Below are 21,370 nucleotides of genomic sequence, written 5' to 3'. Positions count from 1 at the left end.
TGGAATCAGTGCATGACACTCCTGTGATTTTCAAAAAGCTTGGAGTTAAAAGTTGCCAACCAGCTTCCAGTGTGTTTGGTGTCTCCGTGAGGAATCCTTTTCATCTGAACTCCTCCTGGACAGGATGGGATGGCCAGGAACAGAGACCAACTGCAATTCCCTGCCTAGAACCATCCCAGCCCTGCTCAGTCAGCAGAAAATTATAGCAATAAGAATATTTGTGACCAAATCCTGTCCCAGCTCTGTAGTAGGGCAGCTTCACTCCCACATTCTGGAATACCTTTCTGCCCTGCCCTCCTGCACGTGCCCTTTTCTGGAGGATCCTCTGGAATTCCCCCTGGAACATCCGAATCCTTCTGAGCCGGATATTCTTGTCTATGGGATCACTTGAGTCCACTGTGTTTTATGGGAACTTATAGCCAGGTTTGATGGACTTTGTTCCTCCAAAAAATTCCTCCCAGTGTGTTTGTATTGCAGGCAGCTCCCTCCTGACCTTTGCTTGTGGTGTTGCTGAGCATGACCTGCACTGTGCTGTCACCATTTCCAGCGTGCCCTGGGTACAGAGCTCCTGTACCACCCTCAGGAAGGATGGCATCACTCCCTGGCATCGGGATCCTGAGTGCTTGAGTTCTCTTTGCCTGGTTTGCCACATTCAGGTGGATTTTGAATGGTTGAGAATTGCATGTCCTGTGTTTAGGAGAGGTGTTGGCATCTCTGGACTCTCCCAGGATTCGTGGCAGTGAGAAGCAGCATCAGCTTGTTTGATCTTCTCAAATTAGTTGGCTCCCTTTTCCACAGTTTCTTTAGTAGTTGAGTTATTGCTCAAAAAGGAGGAGAAAATTCCCAGCCAAAATCAGTCGGAACTCATCATTTATCTCCTTCAGCCATCCTGGAAAATCTCCTCTTCCCTTCTGTGAGTGGCAGGAGCCTGGTGTTGAGTGTGTGTCCCTCCAAGTGGCACCACCTGAGACTTGCCCTGTGCATCATTCAGGGAACAGAGGAAACAATTACACAGGATTTATGTTTCCTTGGGCATTTATCCCTCAGTCTGGTGGATCACAACCCTTGTGATCCTCCATGGAGGCTCTGTGGGGCAGCATTCCCAGCTGGAGCTCGCTGGAGTGGAACACCCTCCCACCGTGACCTTTCCCTGTGGTACATTTATTATTCCCATTTATTATTCCCAGCCAGACTGTTGCCTCATGGATGATCTAATGGCTGTGAATAAGAGGTGGTTGACCCCAGGAACTCTACACACAGTTCTCATTCCTCTCCTTCACTCCAGGCTTTTTCCAGGAGTCCCTCAGCAAAGGAAAATGCTGCTTTACCTCCACACCCTGGGCTGCCTCCTCCTGCTGCTGTTCAGCCACCAGCCACATCCTTCCTCAAATCCTATCAAAATTGAGGTGCTAGACCCAAACCTCCTTGTCTTTGCCTAAAAACTCAGCCACTGAGCTTTTAGACACCATGGAACTGAAGTGTATATTAGTTTTCTCTCCTCACTCGAGATTTCAGCAGCATTTTCACCATCCTGGCTCTCCCTGCTCAGAAAATAAAATGCAATTCCACCTCTGAGTAGCCAGGCCAGGATCCAGCAGAGCACTTAACTTTGAAGCACCTGGGCCACCCTCTTGATTTCTGTGGCACTATTTCACCTGCTTAAATGTGAGTCCTTAAGTGCATTCCTGGATCGAGGCCTCTGGAGCTGAACTTGAGCCATAAGGGTTAATATTTTCAGGACTGAATTTTTCTCTAGGAGAAGGGGTTGTTCCTCATCCTTGCCCCCTCCAAACGGTGCTTCCATTTTATGAGCTAATTAACTCATCCAGCTTTAAAATACAAGTGCATCCTTCTTGGGTTTTGTCATGTGCCACCACCTTCTAGAGAGTTATTATGTCTTATTTGCACAGAAAATACTGGGAGAATGCAGCAGGAAGTGGGTGAACCTGTTCAGTGCATAAATTTATCCCTGAAGTTTCAGTACCAAACCCATTATTTCATATTCACCTACAGGCACAAAATATGTATTAATTAACCAAAGTGCTGCTAGTGGGCATATGCAAATGAAGTGGCATCAATCAAGCCAAGATCACCTGGTTTTGTGGTTTTACTTGAGAAATATTGCTTTGTGCTCACTGCAGTTCCTTAAAATCTATGCCTGGAAGTTCAGGATTCAGGCCATGAAGGGCATCAGAATTTCCCAGGGCTGCAGAAACCACTGCAAATGATGCAGCTGATAAGGAAGAATTCCTGTGCAATCCCAAGGAGGAGATGATTGTCTGGATGTGCCTCAGGCACCAAGAACCCAAGATTCTTTCTGTAGAGGGTATTTAATTCTGTCAAAGCAACGGAGTTAAACTGAGAGAGACAATTGGGTATAAATTCACATTGGGACTGAATATATCATAGAATCGTAGAATTATAGAATATGCTGAGCTGGAAGGGACCTCCAAGGATCATGGAGTCCAACCCTCAGCCCCAAGAGTCACCCCCTGTGCCCCAGAGGATCAGCCAAACCCTCCCTGAGCTCTGGCAGCCTTGGGGCTGTGCCCACTGCCCTGGGGAGCCTGGGCAGTGCCCAACCAGCCTCTGGGGGAAGAACCTTTGGCTGAGATCCCACCTAACCCTCCCCCAGCTCACTCCAGCCTTAAGATGTAAAATGGGAGTTCTAAGACCCCAGTCCTGCAGTACCCAAAGCAGGAGATGACACAGGATTTGTCCCCATGGCAAGTGCTCTCTCCAGGAGGAAGGTGGTCCTTGGGGTGCCAGTGCCAGGGCACCAGGAGGAGCAGCACCTCCCAGCTGCCTCACTCCTGGTTCTTCAGCTTTGAAATGCTTGGCACATCCCTGTCCTGCACCTCTCCCAAACCAGGGGTGGTGGGTACCTCCTGCAGGAGGACATTTGGCAATAAATAGTCTCCTGGCTGACCTGCATCTCTGCAGCATCTCTGTTCTCTGATTTGTTGCTTTGGCATCATTCAAGTCTTGATGTGCTGAGGGCACCTGGGGGTTTCTGTGAGGATGCATTTTATTTGCTTTCCAAATGAGAGCTCTGAGCTGGGTATCAACTGAGGAGTCAGGACTGGGGGAAGGAGCTGGAGCCTTTATTGTTTAAGAAGAGTTAGTGTTAACAGTGCTGGCAAAGACACTGTGGGTGGCAAAGGAACTCCTTTATACCTGGTCTTTTCCATCCAGAGCTCTCAATCCACCCACCAAAGGGAGGGAACTGTGGAGATTCCCCTTCCATGTAGCACAGACGTGTCAGCGTGAACCCCACGTGCCCTGGATGTCCCCCTACCTGCCCATTTTGTCCCTGGAGCTCTGAGTGGAGAGAATTGGTCCAAATCTATGGGTTGAAACATCCCTCTGTGATTTTCTCTGTGCTGGCAGGACACATTTCTTCCCTGCCATCCTCTTCAATCAGCCATGAACTCTGGGAGAGTAAGGCCCAAACCAGGTGTCACCCCCCATTTGGTTGGATTTGGTTGGCTTTGCAGACATAGAGTTACAAACAAACACAAAGTTTGCAGCCAGAAGTTAAATATTTCCTCTCTCCTTCCTGGGATTTTAGGTTTAAAACCATCTCAGTGCACAGAATTACATCAGGTTTCTCTTCAGCAGTTTAGCTTTGAAACTCTGGGTGGGTCTGCAACAAGCTCGTGTTCCTTGTTGGTAATTCCAGCATCAGGAACCCTTTGGCTGTGGGCATTCAAAACCCAACATTCCTGCAGCTTTGGAGCATCCTGGGACATCTCACCATCTCCTGATGAACCTGGATTTTGGCAAGGTTTGTTTTCTCCTTTGCTGTGCTTGCTCTGTGGCATCTCCAGTGGGTGCTCAGAGGTGGAGAGTCCCAGGACGTGACCCCTGGGGCTGCCCCGGGGGTTCCTGCTTTGGTGGCCAGCACAAATGTCTTTATTCAATACCACTTGAAAAACCCAGAACTGGGAAAAACCTGCAGTTTTCTGCTGTTCCCACCAGCTCCTGCACTGGGCTGTCCTGACAAACCCTCCTGTTCCCCAGGGCTCCCTTTTGTAGCCGAATCCACCAGCGAGGGGCAGAGTGGGACCTGGTGACCAGCAGGTTTTGCCAGAGCACCCAAAAAGGTGACCAGCCACGTTCTCCATCCCAACTCCCCTTATAGCTTGTGTTCCCAATGTTATCCAAGGGCTGCCACGTTTTCAGTCCGAGCTCGTCACAGCCACCGAGTCCCTGGGAGTTTTCTTGTGTTTCTGCTGCCTGGACAGGGAGGAGCTGCTGCCCAGCCTTGGGGCTCTTGATGTCCTGTGGTGATAAGTCACTGTCACCTGTCCACTCATCCCACACCGTCCCACCAGAGCAGTGGGATCACTCCCCCATGGCTTTACTTTGCCAACCAGCAGGTAGAGCCTCTGCCACTGCCCGTATCTGCTGCACTTGGACCTGACCTCCTGGCCAAGGGTTTGCTGAACCCCCCCATCTCCCTGTGCTGCCTGGAGCTGCATCTCCATGTGCTTCTAAGGCAAAAGCTTCAAAACACTTAAAAATGGTTCAGAAAACAGACCTGTTTGATCCCTGCCACCAAGGTCTCCGTGGCTCAGGTTGTTGGAGCAGCAGGAGCAGCAGGAGCAGCAGTCAGACCCTTCCCAGCAGGGCATCTCAGTGGTAATTTTTGCTGACAGCCAAAAGTCAGCCAAGTGAACCATTTTAAAAGCCTTTCAGAGCCCTTCATTTGCATCATCTGCTGCTCTTGTCAAACACATGGGATGGTGTCTTGTCACGTCCCCTGTCTCATTTCTAGAAGAGCTCTGGTGTCCATTTAGATTATATTGCAGGAGCAAACAGTTGTTCAGGGATTATCATCTGTATGATACAAGGAGAACGCTCAGGAACAGTCACAGGGTTGTTACCTCGGGTGAAACTACCATTAAATAAATTTTTTTTCCTATTTTATAAGCTTATTTTGGTAGTTGAAGCTGCATCCAGCGTTGGCAGGTCCCCAGTGCAAGGCCACACTCATGGAGGGGGGTTTCTGTGAACAAAATGTGGTTTCTGCTGTTCCCAAGTGAGGTGAGGGGCCAGAGGCAGGGTCAGCTTATTTTGAGGGTCTCTGTGGAGCAGGTTTTGCTGCCCTGGTGTGTGGTTGGTGTAAGGACCTGGTGACCTGCAGATGTGTCCCCACGAGGGGAGAGGAGCCACGTGCCCTGAGGGAAGGTGAGGAGTGTCCTGTGTCATGTGGGCAAGATCCCAACTCCCTTGGGGTGGAAATGCTTCTGCAAAGCCATGGATGGATGTGGTGGGAGATGTAGGGGGTGTCCCCATCTCATTCCATGCCTCCAAAACCTCCTCCTTGGGAGGAATTGCCCCCTTGGCTGTGTGTTCTGCTTCCACTGCAGCTGCAAAGTGCCTCTTGTTTCTGAAACCTCTGTTGTATTTAAAAACATTTACAGCAACTGTATTTTCTTTTTTTTTTTTCTTTTGGTGAGACATTCAATCCTCCTCCCACCTTTATGTCCAATAAAATTGAGAACTATCCACCTCATACCTGAGCAAGAGTTTGCCTGGGCTGCTCTGATTTCATTTGGTTTGGGAACAGTGTGTTTAATGGATTTGCTGGGCTCTTTCAGTGATACATATAAAGGGAAAAATGTGTTTATTGGTATCAAATTTAGAAGCCCTGTAACATTTAAGGGGGAGATATGTTTGAAAATGGGATCTGAAATGGGAAATTGTCGGTTTTTGCTGCCTTTGCAGAAGTTCTCTCAGCTTTACTGACCAGGCTCCTGCGGTGCAGTTGGAATCCAAGTCCTAAAAAACTGAATGCATAATAAAACACCTATGGCATGTCATCATTTTGGGTTATATTACTGTAACTGGTGTATATATCTAAAGGCAATCATCACTGCAGAGGAGGGAGGAAGATACAGAGAGAGCTTTAAATTTCATTAGACATTGAAACATCTGAAGGAGGAACTATAACACTAATACATAATAAACCTCTTTTTTTATCTTCTCATAAAACTGTATCTCTCTTCCTTTTTCTTCTGAAGTTGATCTGACTTCCAGCATTCAGTTTTCTGAAATAAATCCATGATTAACTAAACAACAGGTATTCATAAAACTCCTTGTTTTATGGCCACATTTGAGGTGGTGCAGAGCACGTGCTCTCCGAGCAGATATACAGCCCTCAGGTCCATTATTTGAGCTGTGCATAACTGAGTAGTTATGTCTGGTGGAGCTGATGTTCAGGTTGTACTTCCCCTGCTGGTGTAAATCCATGGAGGTTTATGGAAGAGCAATATCCTTTTATAGCTACAGGGAAACGTGACCCAAGGCTGGAGATCTCCAGGCAGTGCACCCAGGGGATGATGCTGAGCTTTTCTGAGCACATCCCAACAACTGCAAAGATTTTTTTTCCCCATACTTCCATTCCAGTTAAGAGTAAATCCTGGGGCATTTTGGGGGACTGGCTGCTTCCATTCCTGGAAAGCATCACCGGGAGGGAGGGAGGGAGGAGAGCTTTGTTCTGAATAAGCAGCTCATAGTAGATGGTTGTCATCGAAAGCATTTAGCTCCTGGCAAATGTGTCTCATGTAAATACAACAGGCTGCAAAGAATATCTGATTGTGAAAGGCATGAAAAAAATGCTACAAATGCTCTTGCTAATCCCTTGGAAGGGTCTGTGGCTCTCAGAGGTGAACAGGCAATCCCTGTCCGGGCTGTTCACATGAGAGCTGGACTCCGTGATCCTTGGGGGTCCCTTCCAGCTCAGAATATTCTGTGATTCTGGACTTACAAATGCAGTTGTGCAGATTTCTCTGTTAGAAGTGTTGTGATGGTCGACCCCTGTTTGATGTAGGGCTGTAGAGCCCTCCCAGATTTCCCTGTGATGTCCATCCTGAGCCTCACGGAACGCTGAGCTGGGGACTGGGCTCACCAGGGCTCATGGTGGGCAGCTCCTGGAAACAGCAGCTCTGAGTCAGTGACAGCAAAACCAAAGGGATTTAGCAGGAAAAGAGCTGAGAATAAAAGCAGGACACGGCTCTGGCTGCCCACCCCCTGACTGGGCTGTGTCGCTCCAGGACTTCTGTCTGGAAAAGAGTTTTGAGTTGGAAATGGTTCAGAGGAGGGCAGGGGGGTGATGGAGGGGAAAAAGGGCTCCTGCATGGGAAAGAGCTCAGCAGAGAGGGTGTCTGGAGCTGGATGGAGGAGGATGTGGGAAAAGCTGCAAAACCAGTGACACAGAGTTGCTTTTCCTTGGCCCTTGCACTGGGAGCACAGAGGGGTTTGGAAACACCGAAGGAGGTGCTGCTTCCCAGTGTGTGTGGAAGCTTGGCTGCTGCTAAAAGTTCACTTATTCAACAGGTTCCTGGGTTAATTACTGGATGAAAAGTCCCCTGAGGGCTATTAAATTTTGAGGAGGCTGCCTGTGGCTCCAAGTGTCACCCCCATCTCTGCCCAAGGCTGGGACTGAGCTCTGGGGCAGCAGCACTGCACATTCCTCCTCTTCACCAAGCTCTGGTTCTTGGCCACATCCAGCTCCACTTCCCTTAAAAACCTAGGCCTGAATTGAGCTGAAGGCAAAGGGAGGACTCCTGGGTGTTGTTTCTGCTCAGTCTCTTCCCCCCACCTGTTTTCCCCCCGTTTTCCTGCAGTGGCCCCCCCGTATTTGCTGGTTGTGTCCGTGTGATGCTCCGGGTTTCTTATTGAAAGGTCTCCTCTTCCAAATCTCGTGGAAAAACCCTGGAGGAGGGATATGTGTGCTTTATAAGGTGAAGAAAGAGTTGGGCACTTGGAGTGATTCATCCTGCTGAAGTTTCACTCCTGCAGTGGGAGTTTGACTCGAGGCCTGAGGGTGATGCCGGTGCTGGGGACGGCTGAGGAGCTGCATCTCCCAGGCCTGGTTTCCCCTCTGTCCATGTGGCCCTGCTCCACAGCTCCTGTGTGTTTGCAGGACGGCTCTGGGAAAGCCAGAAAGCACAGAAGATGCACACAGGTTTACAGCAAGTGATTTCCAAGTTGTTTCTGCTCCCGCCTGCAGCTAAATCCTCGTACGGAGGGGAAGGATTTCTTCTGACAGAGCAAATCAGCTCAAAATCTCCTTGCAGGAGAGGTTAAGCACAGCAGCCCCAGATCTGTCAAAACTACACTCGTTTCATCATCAAGGCAGACAGTGTTCTCTCTTCTGCTCTGAGGAGTGTGGTCTCTGTTAACCATTTACCCCCTTCCTGTCTCAATCTCTGTCCTTTAATCCCCTGTAATCAGATTACTGGGCCTGACTTCCTCCTGCTCCTCCTCCTCCTCGCTGCTGTCCCTGCCAACCCAGCTGAGCCAGTTAAAAGGCAAGACTGGCAGACGCTCCAGATTTTTCTGTTTGATTTTTTTTTCCTGCTGTTGCTCCTCATTTGACCCTTCCTTTGTGCATCACTGGTAGAGATGCTGGAGGATGAAATCCGTTTCCTTCTGCGGGTGCTGCACTTGGCACTCGGGCTCTGATGCACCAGCACTTTCATTTGAAGTCACTTCAGGGGGGTTTAGCTGGGCCATAAAAGCCTGTGCTCATCTGAAAGCTGAGGCCCAGGTAGCAGGGACATGCACTCTGCCTTGATGAGTTGGGGAGAGGCAGCCAACAGAGCAGACAGCTTGAAAAAAAAAGGCAGTCAGGAGTTGGACTCGCTAATCCTTGTGGGTCTCTTCCAGCTCAGGATATTCTGTGATTCTCTGAAATGCCTTTTCTGGCACTGCTGTTCTTGCCAGGATTTGTTCTTTCACATGAGCAGCAGGTTAGAAAGGAGACGAGCAGAATTGATGCACCAGGTGAAAAAAAATGACTGCAGGAGACATTTACAGTGTCAGGAAAAGCAGCTTTGAGGAATTGTCCCCTCCTTAGAAAAGATGTTTCTCTTCTAAGAGCGATTGAAATGTTGCTTTAAAAAAAGGAAAAAGAAAAGATACTGAGGATGCTGGAGGCAAGTGGGACAGCTGGGACCTCCCAGGCCTGGGGCTGGGTCAGCAAAGACACATCTCCGTGACCTCACATGAAGGGTCTGAAGGCAGCAAACACGACACCACAAGCCTGAACTATCAAAGGGAGACAGTTCCTGCCTTCCAGCAAGCAATGAGACCATCAATCCACTCATCCTAAATCCTTGTGGCACACTGTGGAAGTGCCAGATGCTTCACATCCAAAAAAACCCTAGATAGTTGCTTCACCCTTGTTTATCATTTCAATAAAAGTTTGACTTTTTAATGCCCACCCAGTGCTGGACCATCCTGTGCTGGAACTGATTCTTGGGGTGTCCTGTGCAAGGGCCAGGAGCTGAACTGGATGATCCATGTGGGTCCCTTCCAGCTCAGGATATTCTGGGATCCATCACCAGTTCTGGTGATCCCAGTGAGGTTTTGGGATCACCCCATGCACAGGGAGGCCCTGCCTGTAAAGTCTCACTCCCAGACTGTCATTATCTACTTTTTCTCTTGGATCTCAGTTCCTTTGAAATGCTATTTAAAGCCAGCAAAGGTTCCTCCTGAGCATGTCCAAATAGAAAACCTACTTCACCACGTCTTGCCTTGCATGTTGCATAAGAATTGCTGTTTAAATTCTGGAGATGGCCTGAAGTTATGTGATTATATCTTTAAAAAGTGAACTAACATATTTCCCCACATGCAGGGCAGCAGGTAATAACTAAACTTCCTAGAAAATGCCCATTTTTCTGCTCTCCTGCTTTTTGAACTGATCCAGAACGAATTCCCTGCAGGCAGAAAGTGGCAACTCCTGGGTGTTAGTTAAGGGGAAATCTTACATGAAACAGGGTAAAGCCACCTGGATTTAGGAGTTTTGCAGGTATAAAAATGCAGTTTTTATCCTGACATTTTCCTGAGTAGGTAGAAATTTTCTCCTGAAACGAGATGTGGATATCTGTGATGTCTGGAGCTCTGGGATCTTTATTGTTATTATTGGCATGTCCCCAGAGCAGAGTATTGCTGGATTTCAGGAACTAGAAAACCCAAGGTTGTTGCTGAGACCCTGCTTGATGATGAAACAGGTGCTGATGAAAAAGCAGCCACGGGCAGGATGAATTCCTAAGTAGGGGAACACAAACATGACATCACAGAGGAAATCTTGGGAGCGTGGAGGACATGTTTAGAAGCATCACTTCCAGGGCAGGGACCTGCATTCTCCTTTCTAGATGCCTTCAGCACAATGAGGTGCAGACAGGAATGTGCTTGTCCTTTGTGATACAGTTGGCTCATCCTCCTGAGACTTGTCCTGGCCTTCTGCTGGTTGTTGTCTCAATGTTTGCAGTCAGTTGAGTGGGTGACATCAGCCTTGCTCTGCTATCAGGATCTCTGGGAGATGTGTGTTCCTGCCCACTCATGATACAGGAAATAATCCCCTTCTCTGGGGTGGTTCAGTAGAGTATTTAAAAATGAATTTGCCGTGGGTGTCTCATCAGTTTTGTGTTTGGATAACTGCTGCTGCTTTGAAGTGATGCTTCTGGATGGTATCTGAGACAAACCAGCATTCCCAGTGGAACTGAACCTTCCTCTGGACTGTGGGATTGATGCTGGGATTGCAATAACACTCAGCTCTGCTCTCAGTCCCCCTTTCCATGGGAGAGGCCTTTCCAAGCCTGTGAGCTGGATATAACGAGGGATTTAGCTCAGGTTTGGCACCTGCTGAAGGCTCCAGTGCCTGCTGGTTCCCATGAGGTTGGACTGGGCTCTGCTCAACCAGTGTTGTGTTTCCCAGGATCTGGGCTGTGGGGAGGGGTGGGGCTGCCTTTGTCCCATTCCCATTCCCTTCCTGAGGCTCCCCTGCCCTCCTTCTCTCCCATTCCCTTCCTGGGGCTCCCTTGTTCTCCTTCTCTCCCATTCCCTTCCTGGGGCTCCCTTGTTCTCCTGCTCTCCCACTCCCTCCTGAGGCTGCCCTGCCCTGCTCTCCCACTCCCTCCTGAGGCTCCCCTGCCCTGCTCTCCCATTCCCTCCTGGATGTGCCTGCCCTCCTTCCCTCCCATTCCCATCCTGGGCTCCCCTCCTGCTCTCCTCTTCCCATCCTGGGGCTTCCCTGTTCTCCTGTTCTCCCATTCCCATCCTGAGGCTTCCCTTCCCTTCTGCTCTCCCATTCCCTCCTGGGACTCCCTTCCCTCCTGCTCTCCCATCCCCATCCTGGGGCTTCCCTGTTCTCCTGTTCTCCCATCCCCATTCTGAGGCTTCCTTGCCCTTCTTCTGTCCCATTCCTATTCCCATCCTGGAGCTCCCCTGTTCACCTGCTCTACCATTCCCTCCTGGAGCTCCCCTGCCCTGCTCTCCTATTCCCTCCTGGTTCTCCCTGCCCTCCTGCTCTCCCATTCCCATCCCAGGGCTCCCCTGCCCTGCTCTCTCATTCCCTCCTGGATGTCCCTGCCCTCTTTCCCTCCCATTCCCATCCTGGGGCTCCCCTCCTGCTCTCCTATTCCCATCCTGGGGCTTCCCTGTTCTCCCATTCCCTCCTGGAGCTCCCCTGTTCTCCTGCTCTCCCATTCCCATCCTGGGGCTCCCCTGCCCTCCTGCTCCCCCTGCCCTGCTGCTGTGCTCAGACTCCCAGTTTGGTCAGGTTTCTAAAAGCAGGGGAAGATGCAATTCTGGTTATTTCGACAGCAAAAGAAGCCCAGTGAGCCCCCAGGTGCAGGCAGAGGGGTTATCTCAGGGGGAGAACCACACGTGTCAGGCAGAGATCTCATTTCCAGGAGCTGTGAGTGAGGCTGTGGCAGCCAGGCTCAGTCTCCAGGCAGGGATTTGTTCGGTCTGGGCCACAGGAGCTTTGCTGGGGTGAGTTGATGTCCACAGTCCCAGTGCCAAACCCTTCTGGTGTGACCTTGGCCTGTGCCAGAGCCACGGGGCATCTTTTATATCTGGTCTAAAATATGCCACATTAATGAAAATTGCTTCTTCATTTCAAAATGCCGTGAAAAATCGTCTCCCTCTCCTGGAATTACTCCAACCTGGGGCAGCCTAAAGGTCCCTTTGCTCCACATCCCTGTGAGAGCATCACCAAACTCCTTCAAACAGGTGCTTTTAGCTGAGGACGAGCATCCCAGGTGACACCTCTGTGACCTGGGAGTGGCTGGGAGTGGGTGCTCTGGCAAACACTGCACATTGTGACACAGCTCTGAGAGGGAAGCCCAGCAAACCTGGCAGTGGGGAAGGTTCTTGGAGCATGAGGAGCCCAGGGCACTGCACTCCTGAAACTCCTGCTGCCCAGGACAAGGTGGCTCCTGGTGTTTTTGTGCAAAGTCTGCTTAAACCTCCAGGGAAGGCAGGTTTCTAATTGAGGAGCTGCATGCTGTGTATTCACCCTGAGCCCTGATTTATGTCTGCTGCTGTTGGAATACATATTCATGACAGATTTTGCATAAAGCAAAGCAAATTATTGTTGGGAAAATATATAGGGCAAGAATCCCTTCGATTTGTTACTCCCTAAAGTGTCTCTTGTGATTCAAATGAAAAGCAAAGTGGCAGGTTTGGGTTTGCAGTAGGCTGGGAGGGAAGGGGGGGTCATTTGTTAGGGAACCATTCTTTGGGAAAGGGATGTGGGGGATTCACAAATGCTGGGAGGCCCCTGGTTGTATCCCCAGATCACTCTCTTGTTTCTGTCACTGTGTGACATCAGTTGTGTTACAATCAGAGAATCCCAGAATGGTTTGGGTTGGAAGGGACCTTAAAGCTCATCCAGTCCCACCCCTGCCATGGGCAGGGACACCTTCCACTAGCCCAGGTTGCTCCAGCCTGGCCTTGGACACTCCCAGGGCTGGGGCAGCCACAGCTTCTCTGGGCAACCTGTGCCAGGGCCTCCCCACCCTCACAGGGAACAATTCCTTCCCAGTATCCCATCCAACCCTGCCTTCTTCCAGCTCTTTCCTTGTGGGATATATTGTTGTCTGAACTGGATAAACTGCCCCACACTCACTGAAGAAGAGTCACTGGGGTTGGGGACCTGCAGGTAACAGCCCCTTGTCCTTCCCAGCACTTCCAGAGTCCAGCAAATCCCAGCGCCGAGGGAAGGGGCTGCTTAGGAAGCGTGAGGCTGATCTCTGATTGAATGTGAGTTTTTAGCATGAGATGTAGATGAGATCTACCATTAAATTAATACACTGTGAACTCTAAATAATTACTGGAAGGAAGAAAAAGGAGCTTGAAGTGATGGATTACTTGCCAGCACGCCGAGTGTGTCCTGAATGGAAGGCAGGTTGGTGCTGCTCCTCTCCTGGAGAGGAAAATCCTGTGAAAAACCCCATGCCTGGGTCTGTCTGTGCAAATTCAACCTCCTTCCCTTTTCCACTTGAATTATAAAATGTTTCTGTTTGTTTTCTACAACCATTCGATTGGCTTTGATAAGGAACACGGTGTTATTTACTGTGCTTTAGCCTTGTACTTTAATCTGTGTTTTAGTAGCAGAACAAATTAACTGCTTTCTCCTTCTCCAGTCAGAGCTCTCTGGTTCAGAGCCAGCTGAGCCTCCCAACAAAGGCTGCTTTTAGTCACCACGTCTTCCCAGCTCCCATCTTTAGTGGATTATTTTATTATTCTCCCTCTGATTTGAGATCAAAAATGGCTGTGTTTAAAGCTCTGTATTTACAATAAACCAGGAGTAAGCCCCCAGAGCTGCTGTGGGCTGGCTCTGCTCGATGTAGGGCACCAGATCCAAGGCTTTGCCCCGGTGAGTGGGTTCTGACACACGTGGAATGAAGTGGGAAATGCTGCACAGGCAGAGCTGCAGCCAGTGGTTATTCACCCTGGGAATTAGCACCCTGGGAAATTAGAAAGCTAAAGGAACCTCCTGGAAGAGGGGCATCTTTTGGAGGATGGGTTGCAGCAGGACCAGGGCAGTGCCTTGTGTGGGGCACTGGTGAGGCCACACCTCAGATCCTGGGGGTAGTTTTGGCCCCTCACGACACTGAGGGGCTGGAGCGTGTGCAGGGAAGGGAACAGAGCTGGGGAAGGGGCTGGAGCAGCAGGAGCAGCTGAGGGAGCTGGGGGGGCTCAGCCTGGAGAAAAGGAGGCTCAGGGGAGACCTTCTGGCTCTGCAACCCCCTGACAGGAGGGGGGAGCCGGGGGGGGGTCGGGCTCTGCTGCCAGGGAACAAGGGACAGGAGGAGAGGGAACGGCCTCCAGCTGTGCCAGGGGAGGTTTAGGTTGGATGTTGGGGAAAGTTTCTGCATGGAAAGGGTGGTCAGGCCCTGGCACAGCTGCCCAGGGAGGTGGTGGGGTCCTCATCCCTGGAGGGATTTAAAAGCCATGTGGATGTGGCACTTGGGGAGCATCCAAAGGAGAGCAGTGAAGATGGGGAAGGGCCTTGATTTGAAGGTGTGTGAGGACACTGAGGGCACTTGGTGTGTTCAGCTGGAGGAGACTGAGGGGAGACCTCAGTGCAGTTCCACCTTCCTGGGCAGGGGCAGAGGAGGGGCAGGGACTGAGCTCTGCTCTGGGGGGACCAGGGACAGCACCCAGGGAATGGCTGGAGCTGTGTCAGGGCAGGCTCAGGGTGGATCTCAGGCAAAGGTTCTTCCCCCAGAGGCTGGTTGGGCACTGCCCAGGCTCCCCAGGGCAGTGGGCACAGCCCCAAGGCTGCCAGAGCTCAGGGAGGGTTTGGCTGATCCTCTGGGGCACAGGGGGGGACTCTTGGGGCTGGGCCTGTGCAGGGCTGAGGGTTGGACTCCAGGATCCTTGGGGGTCCCTCCCAGCTCAGCACATTCTGGGATTCTGTGATTCTGTGACGTGGGTCAGTGGTGGCCTTGGCAGTGCTGGGGGACCTGTTGGGCTTGATGGTCTCAGAGGGCTTTTCCCACTCAAATGCTGCTGTGGTTCTGCAATCAGCATCCTCTTCTCCATCCTCTTCTCCACCCGTCTGGTGTTACAGAGATGCTTATGATCTGAAAATTCAGGGAAAAACTCATCATTGGTAACCAAATCCTGTTTGGATTATGCCAGGAATTTGGAGGAAAAGTGCTGGAGAGCTTCAGGGTGTTGCAGGCTTGGATGAAGCTTTCTGAGCAGATCCTGCTAGAAGGAATTTCCTGTCCTAGTAGAGCAAAGTCCCCCAAACAGCCATTTGCTTCTGCCACTGGCCAACATTATCACAAAAAATATTATTTCCATGCTGGAAAGCTGCTTATCAAAACTTTTCCCAAACCTGATTATTTCCTGATTCCCTGGAAAGGATTTAAGGAAAGATCATGCTTATAAATTCATTTGCATTTTCTCCCCCTGCTGCTTTCACGGTAAAAAACTCAAACCTCACATAAAATATCTGCTTTTTTCTCAATCTTCAGTTACAAATCACTGGATTTCATGTGCTTTCCCACTTCTCTTGTTCAAATATGGATTGTGCCATGCATAGAAATGCGGGATTATTTCAGGCTCAATAAAGAAGTGAATATAAAGCTCTTAGTTTTTCGAGGTATTTCTGTCTCTGGGCTGAATTCAGGGGGAAACCACTGGCAGCAAAAGCCACATTCCCCATCCAGAAGAATAGTTTGGACCTTAGTGAACCTTTCCAGAAGTCAGAATAAACATGCTGTAAATACTTCTCCCCATTTTACTGCACATCCCATGTCTCCCTTGTGCCAGTTGCTTGACATAAAATTCCCGAAATAAAACCAGCTGCTGCAGGAATTACGTGCAATACTTTCACTGAGGAGAGAGGACACGTGGAATATTCTTTTCCTGACTGTGAAACGGAAACCAAATTTAGAAAATGAAGCGCTTTTTTTCCCATTTAAGAAGAAGGAAGGCACAGCCCGTGCTGGCCGGAGGCAGGGCCCTCGTGGTGTGAGTTCTGCATGTTTGCACCGAGTTGGCTGCAAAATTCCTTGGAAGAAAGCACCGAAACTTTCTCCTTGTGGGAATGTTTTCCTTGGTTTCACGCAGCTGATGGAAAACTGTGCCCATAATAGATTACTTGCCTCAAAAGAAAACGTTGGATGGAACTTTTATGGTGCCCTAAACTCTTGGGGGGTAACTCCACAGCTCGGGGGACCTGGGAATTTCTTGGTGCTTCTTCCCTGTGGAGGTGGGGCTGGATCCACCTGCCTCCACAGGCTGTGTCCCTTCCCTTCCAAGTGTCAAACCATTCCCAGCAGCTCTAAGTCTAACAAAATACCCCCTTTCTGTGTAACAGCCCCAAAACACCCACGTGGATGTGGATTATTTGGATCCAGCTGGGTGAGGAGTTCCTGGAGTGGACCAAGGGCCGAGGTGTTTGATGCTGAAGGTGTCCCTCGGTGTCTGTTCCCGTTGCCTCTGGAAAAGCCACAAATGCAGAGCTGGGAGAGCTGGGAGAACCTCTTCCACTTTTCCTTTGCTTTGGTGGGACTGGCTTCTCACTCAGCCAACCTGGACAACACCCACTGTCCCTGGATTCCAATCCAAACCAGGGGCCTGGAAAAACACTTCTTCTCTGCCAAAATGCTCTTGCAGGAATAGCTTTCCTGAAATTCCGGATATGCTTACAAGCCTCAGCTTGGCACTGTGCTAAGAGCTATAAGCAGTTAGAGAATGAATTAAAACATGATACATGGTGTGGGAAATGAAACCCAACTTCATGTTCACTTTTTAGCTGAGTTACTCTAATAAGTGTTGCAAATGCAGGTGAATATCCCACAAATTAAAGGGAGAATGAAGCGTTTTCTAATTTTATCTGGAAAAACACATTAAGGATGGCAGCAGGTCAGCTGGTGCAGGATTAATCACTTCCCAACCCCTGGGGTTGGGCTTTTGGGGCACTTGAATGGCTGCCTACTTGATCAGGGAAAAGAAAGGGACTTTTAGGCATTCCAGGCATCTTGCCCAGCACAAACAAAAGGTGTCATTAACTGCCTCTGAGTTCCTAGGTTTTCCAACTTAGTTTTCCTTTCAAACTTTTATTGAAACGATTTTTTTTCTATTTTTCCTCACATAAAAGAATCCAAAAAAGATCTGAAATGTTTGTGCAGTGCAATTGCTCTTATTGTCTTTATGAAGTTTCAGCTAGTACAGGAAAATATTGACTTGTGATGCTGAGCTGGCCAACAGCATTTATTTCTTCCCAGGCAGCAGCCAAGAAAAAAAGCTTTCTGGCTCTTTCTATTCCGATTTTTTCCATCATTTTGTTGTTATGGATCTGAACTCCTGTTGACTCTTAGGCTTGTTTTTGCCAGGAAAGGAGGCACATCCTATTGACCAACTGAGCTCGTGGAGAGAGTGGTCAGGGACAAAGGAAAGATCTGGCCTGAATTGGGACTCTCAGATGGGTGCAAAGTGCTATGGAAGAGGAGATGCAGCCAACCTGCTGCTTTTATAGTGGTGTAAATCATGGATTTGGCATGGAATAAATATCTTCCAGCCCACCATGGTGCTGGTGTGAGCCATGTGCAAGGACACAGTGTGGTCACAGGGGCTGCTCGTGGGGACACTGGATGAGGGGAAGGAGGTGTGGGACTCCCACTCTGACCAACCTGACCTTCCTTACCTGCTACACTTTGTAAGTCCCCTGAGGAGCAACTGAGGGAGCTGGGGGGGCTCAGCCTGGAGAAAAGGAGGCTCAGGGGGGACCTTCTGGCTCTGCAACCCCTGACAGGAGGGGGGAGCCAGGGGGGGGTCGGGCTCTGCTCCCAGGGAACAAGGGACAGGAGGAGAGGGAACGGCCTCCAGCTGTGCCAGGGGAGGGTCAGGTTGGACATCAGGAGGAATTTCTCCATGGAAAGGGTGGTCAGGCACTGGAAGGGGCTGCCCAGGGAGGTGGTGGAGTCCCCACCCCTGGAGGTGTCCAAGGAAGGACTGGAGGTGGCTCTCAGTGCTCTGGGCTGGGGAACAAGGTGGGGATGGGGCACAGGGTGGACTCCATGGGCTGGGAGGGCTTTCCCAACCTGAATGATGGTGTGATCCTGTGATCATCCCTGAAACGGCAGGAGGGTGCTGGTGAGCTGGAAGTATGACCAAGGATGGGGGTGTAGATCACCCAGATTTTGGTGATTCGAGTCCCAGTTGTTCAGTGTCCTTAAAACCAGCTCTGTCTGTGCCCTGGTCACCTCAGGTGGGGCTGCAGGTGTGGGGTTGGATTTGCTGCTTCACTGTTTTGTGGTCACAGACCCCTGGAATGGTTTGGGTTGAAAGGCACCATAAAGACCATCCAGTCCCACCTCCTGCCAAGGGCAGGGACACCTTCCACTAGCCCAGGTTGCTCCAACCTGGCCTTGGACACTTCCAGGGATGGGGCAGCCACCTCCCTGTTGGGGTTGATGACTCTGCATGTGGATGCTCTTGCCATGACATACCTAATTTTGCTCCAATTTAGGCCATGCTGCTGCTCCTCTGGTTTCCTGACCTGCCTTTTGTTCAGAGGAGCAAAGTCACAGTGCTTCATTCCCTCTCTTCTTCCTCCTGCCTCTTGCATATCACAGAGCAGGACTGAGTCCACAGTGCTCACATTTTGTTCCTTAGAAAGAGTAAATCAAAATTAGGTCAGTGCTTTGGCCTCTGACTTTGTCTCCCTCAAGCCAACATGACTTAAGGGTTTTGTCACGTTGGATGAAATCACCTCTGAGTTAAACATCCTTTATTATCTCTGTTTTCAGGCTGACAGGGAGGAGATGTGTTGGAGTGGATTCCATTCTATGATTTTTGCTTGTTAGTGTGGCTCTTTTACAAACTCTAAGGGCTTGGCCGTGGTTTTGTCACCTTCAGCATTTGGCATTGCCTTCTAAGGGTGCCCCCAAAATCTTGTGAACTCTTCATTGCTTCAGAAAAATCCTGGGGTGACTGTTCAGAAAGGAGCATTGTTGGCTGGGTCATACCTGTGCCAGCACAGGTTTCATCAATTTTCTGCCTCTGGTGCAGCTCTTCCAAGTGGAACTTTCCCTGCAACGTGGCCAAGAGACAAGATTAAATCATTCCTTGGTCTGCTGAAGGCACAGAAGGATTCTGTAGGAATCCCTGTGGAGCGTGGCAGGAGCCAGGAGGCTGTAAAATCCATATTTCCCATGTCTGATATATATGATAGGACATATCTGAGATGTTGGGATCAACTGATTCCTGCAGCAGCGGTGAGGGGGGTTGGTTGTCTGAGCTGGGATTTTCTGGAAATAACCATTTCAAGATCTCTGTTTGAATGAAATCCATGTGTTAACAGATTTGACATGTTTGAAGTATGAGCTTCAAAAACAGTGGATACTTCAGAGTTTAATTTCAAACTGAATTGCCTTGGGTTTAACAGGTTTGTATTCATAACTTTCACACGGTCATGGAAGTCATAAAAGCCAACTTTTGAAGCAAATGTTACAATACTGGGTACAGGCAAATTGTTCTGTGTTGTTGTGTTCTATTTGCTGGTTTTCTCTTTTATTTTTAAGAGATGGGAGTCTCCCTGTGTGTGAAACAGAGCAAGGGACCTTCTTGTCCAGAGAATCAGAGTCATGGAATATCCTGAGTGGGAAGGGACCCACAAGGATCATCAATCCAACTCCTGGCCGTGAACATTTATAAAATGTAAAAATGTAAATATTAAAAAGATGGTAGCTGTTAGAGAGTGTCCAAAGGAGGGAATGAGGATGGGGAAGGGCCTTGATTTGAAGGTGCATGAGGACACTGAGGGCACTTGGTGTGTTCAGCTGGAGCAGAGGAGACTGAGGGGAGACCTCACTGCAGGTACAGCTTCCTGGGCAGGGGCAGAGGAGGGGCAGGGACTGAGCTCTGCTCTGGGGGGACCAGGGACAGCAGCCAGGGAATGGCTGGAGCTGTGTCAGGGCAGGCTCAGGTTGGATCTCAGCCAAAGGTTCTTCCCCCAGAGGCTGGTTGGGCACTGCCCAGGCTCCCCAGGGCAGTGGGCACAGCCCCAAGGCTGCCAGAGCTCAGGGAGGGTTTGGCTGATCCTCTGGGGCACAGGGGGTGACTCTTGGGGCTGGGCCTGTGCAGGGCTGAGGGTTGGACTCCCTGATCCTTGGGGGTCCCTCCCAGCTCAGCACATCCTGGGATTCTGAGATTCTGTGAATGCCCGGCATTGCTCAAAGATGATTCCATAAAACAAGCCTTACACCAGCTAAAAATGCTGAAATTTAGGAATCTGCTGCCAAAAAGACTGACCCACCATAACTTATTGTTCCTCTGTTTCCCTCCTGTTCACAGCTGTAATAAATTCAGAGGGTAAATTGAAAGTCCAGCATTTCTTCCTGCCTGATGATATTCCAGGCAGTTTAACATCCCACCCAGCTCTGGGCTTGCATTTCATTCCAGGGACATCATGAATTTTCCCGTCTTTGCTGCAGAGCAGGGCTCAAAGCTGGAAAATGACTTTTCTGCAAAGTGAATGTTGTCAGTTTGAGCCTCCTGATCAGGAAAAAAGGTCCATTTCCATGTCCCTTATGAGCCTTTTGTAGGGAATTTGCCCATCTGGCTGTGATTCTTTCCAGTCTCCTGGGTGTGAGCAGGCACACAGTCTCCTGCAGCACAGATTGGGGCTTTAAATAAGCAAAAAGCAAAATTTTTTTCCTTTTTTTTTTTTTCCTCCTTAATTCCTCCCATCTTTACTTATTTTCTGCAGCAAATGTAAGATTTCCCCTATTTCCAGTGCATTGGAAAGGTCAGTCCTTTGCACAAAACCAGCACTTGCATTTTGGCTCAGTCTCCAGATGTTTCCAGGCTCCTTCTGTAATTTTGAGCAACTATTTTGTACCTTGGTTCCCCAGCTTTAAAATGGGAACAAGAAGCCTTTTGCTGTGCCCTTTTTATGCAGCAGAGAATATATTTGGACACAGAGCCCAACAAATCCAGCTCCCAATTAGTTGCCACTGATTGCAAGAATAAAGAGCACGTGTTACTTCCTGTGGCACGATCAGATGGTTGTGGAATCATGGAATAACCTGAGCTGGAAGGCACCCCCAAGGAGCATTGTGATGCTCTGCAAGGTTGTTGTAACACCATGTAATTGTGACAGGTTCATTAGCATTCCAGATGCTGCCAGTGTGGAGGATCTGCTGAGCTTCCCACCCCTCCATGCTGGCTGGAGGCCACGGTGGGTGGTGGTTGTGCTCTTGCCAAGGTTGGAGCTGCTCCTCCTGCCAAAGACTTCCTCCTCCTTTCACTCTGCAAATCAAGCCTTCCTGAAAAATACCTCCCCTTGAGCCTTTGGTGGCACCTGCAACAGCAAAGGGCCATCAAGGGCACGTTGGGGAGACCTTGGGTTGATCGGTGCCGTGTCCTGCTGGGGACAGCCTGGGACAGTCCCTGCCAAGGGGCTGGCAGGGCCTACACAATAAACATGGTGAGTTTATAATAAAAATGAGCAGCATATAATTCACAAAGAGCTTGGATATACATTCCTGAGGCTGAGCTTTGAGGCAGGTTGAGAATGAGGATCTTTTGGAGTGCTCAGTAGCCA

General features: G+C 49.8%; 1 protein-coding gene and 1 long non-coding RNA gene across 2 annotated transcripts in view; one reads left to right on the top strand and one right to left on the bottom strand.

Annotated features, from left to right (window-relative positions):
• Positions 1–21,370, top strand: part of GALNT17 (polypeptide N-acetylgalactosaminyltransferase 17) — a 217,027-nt gene that overhangs the window by 149,956 nt on the left and 45,701 nt on the right. The window lies entirely within an intron of this gene.
• On the bottom strand, positions 18,539–20,804 carry LOC120323936. Its single transcript, XR_005564888.1, has 2 exons — positions 20,666–20,804; positions 18,539–18,855 (listed from the first exon to the last, which is right to left on the bottom strand). It is a non-coding gene; the product is annotated as an uncharacterized LOC120323936 (long non-coding RNA).

This window comes from Pipra filicauda, unplaced genomic scaffold (assembly GCF_003945595.2).
Source record: "Pipra filicauda isolate LSUMZ 115617 unplaced genomic scaffold, ASM394559v2 scaffold382_size682953_pilon, whole genome shotgun sequence".
NCBI classification, from domain to species: domain Eukaryota; kingdom Metazoa; phylum Chordata; class Aves; order Passeriformes; family Pipridae; genus Pipra; species Pipra filicauda.
Note: the sequence above shows the minus strand (reverse complement) of the source record. Positions and strands in the feature narration are given on the sequence as shown.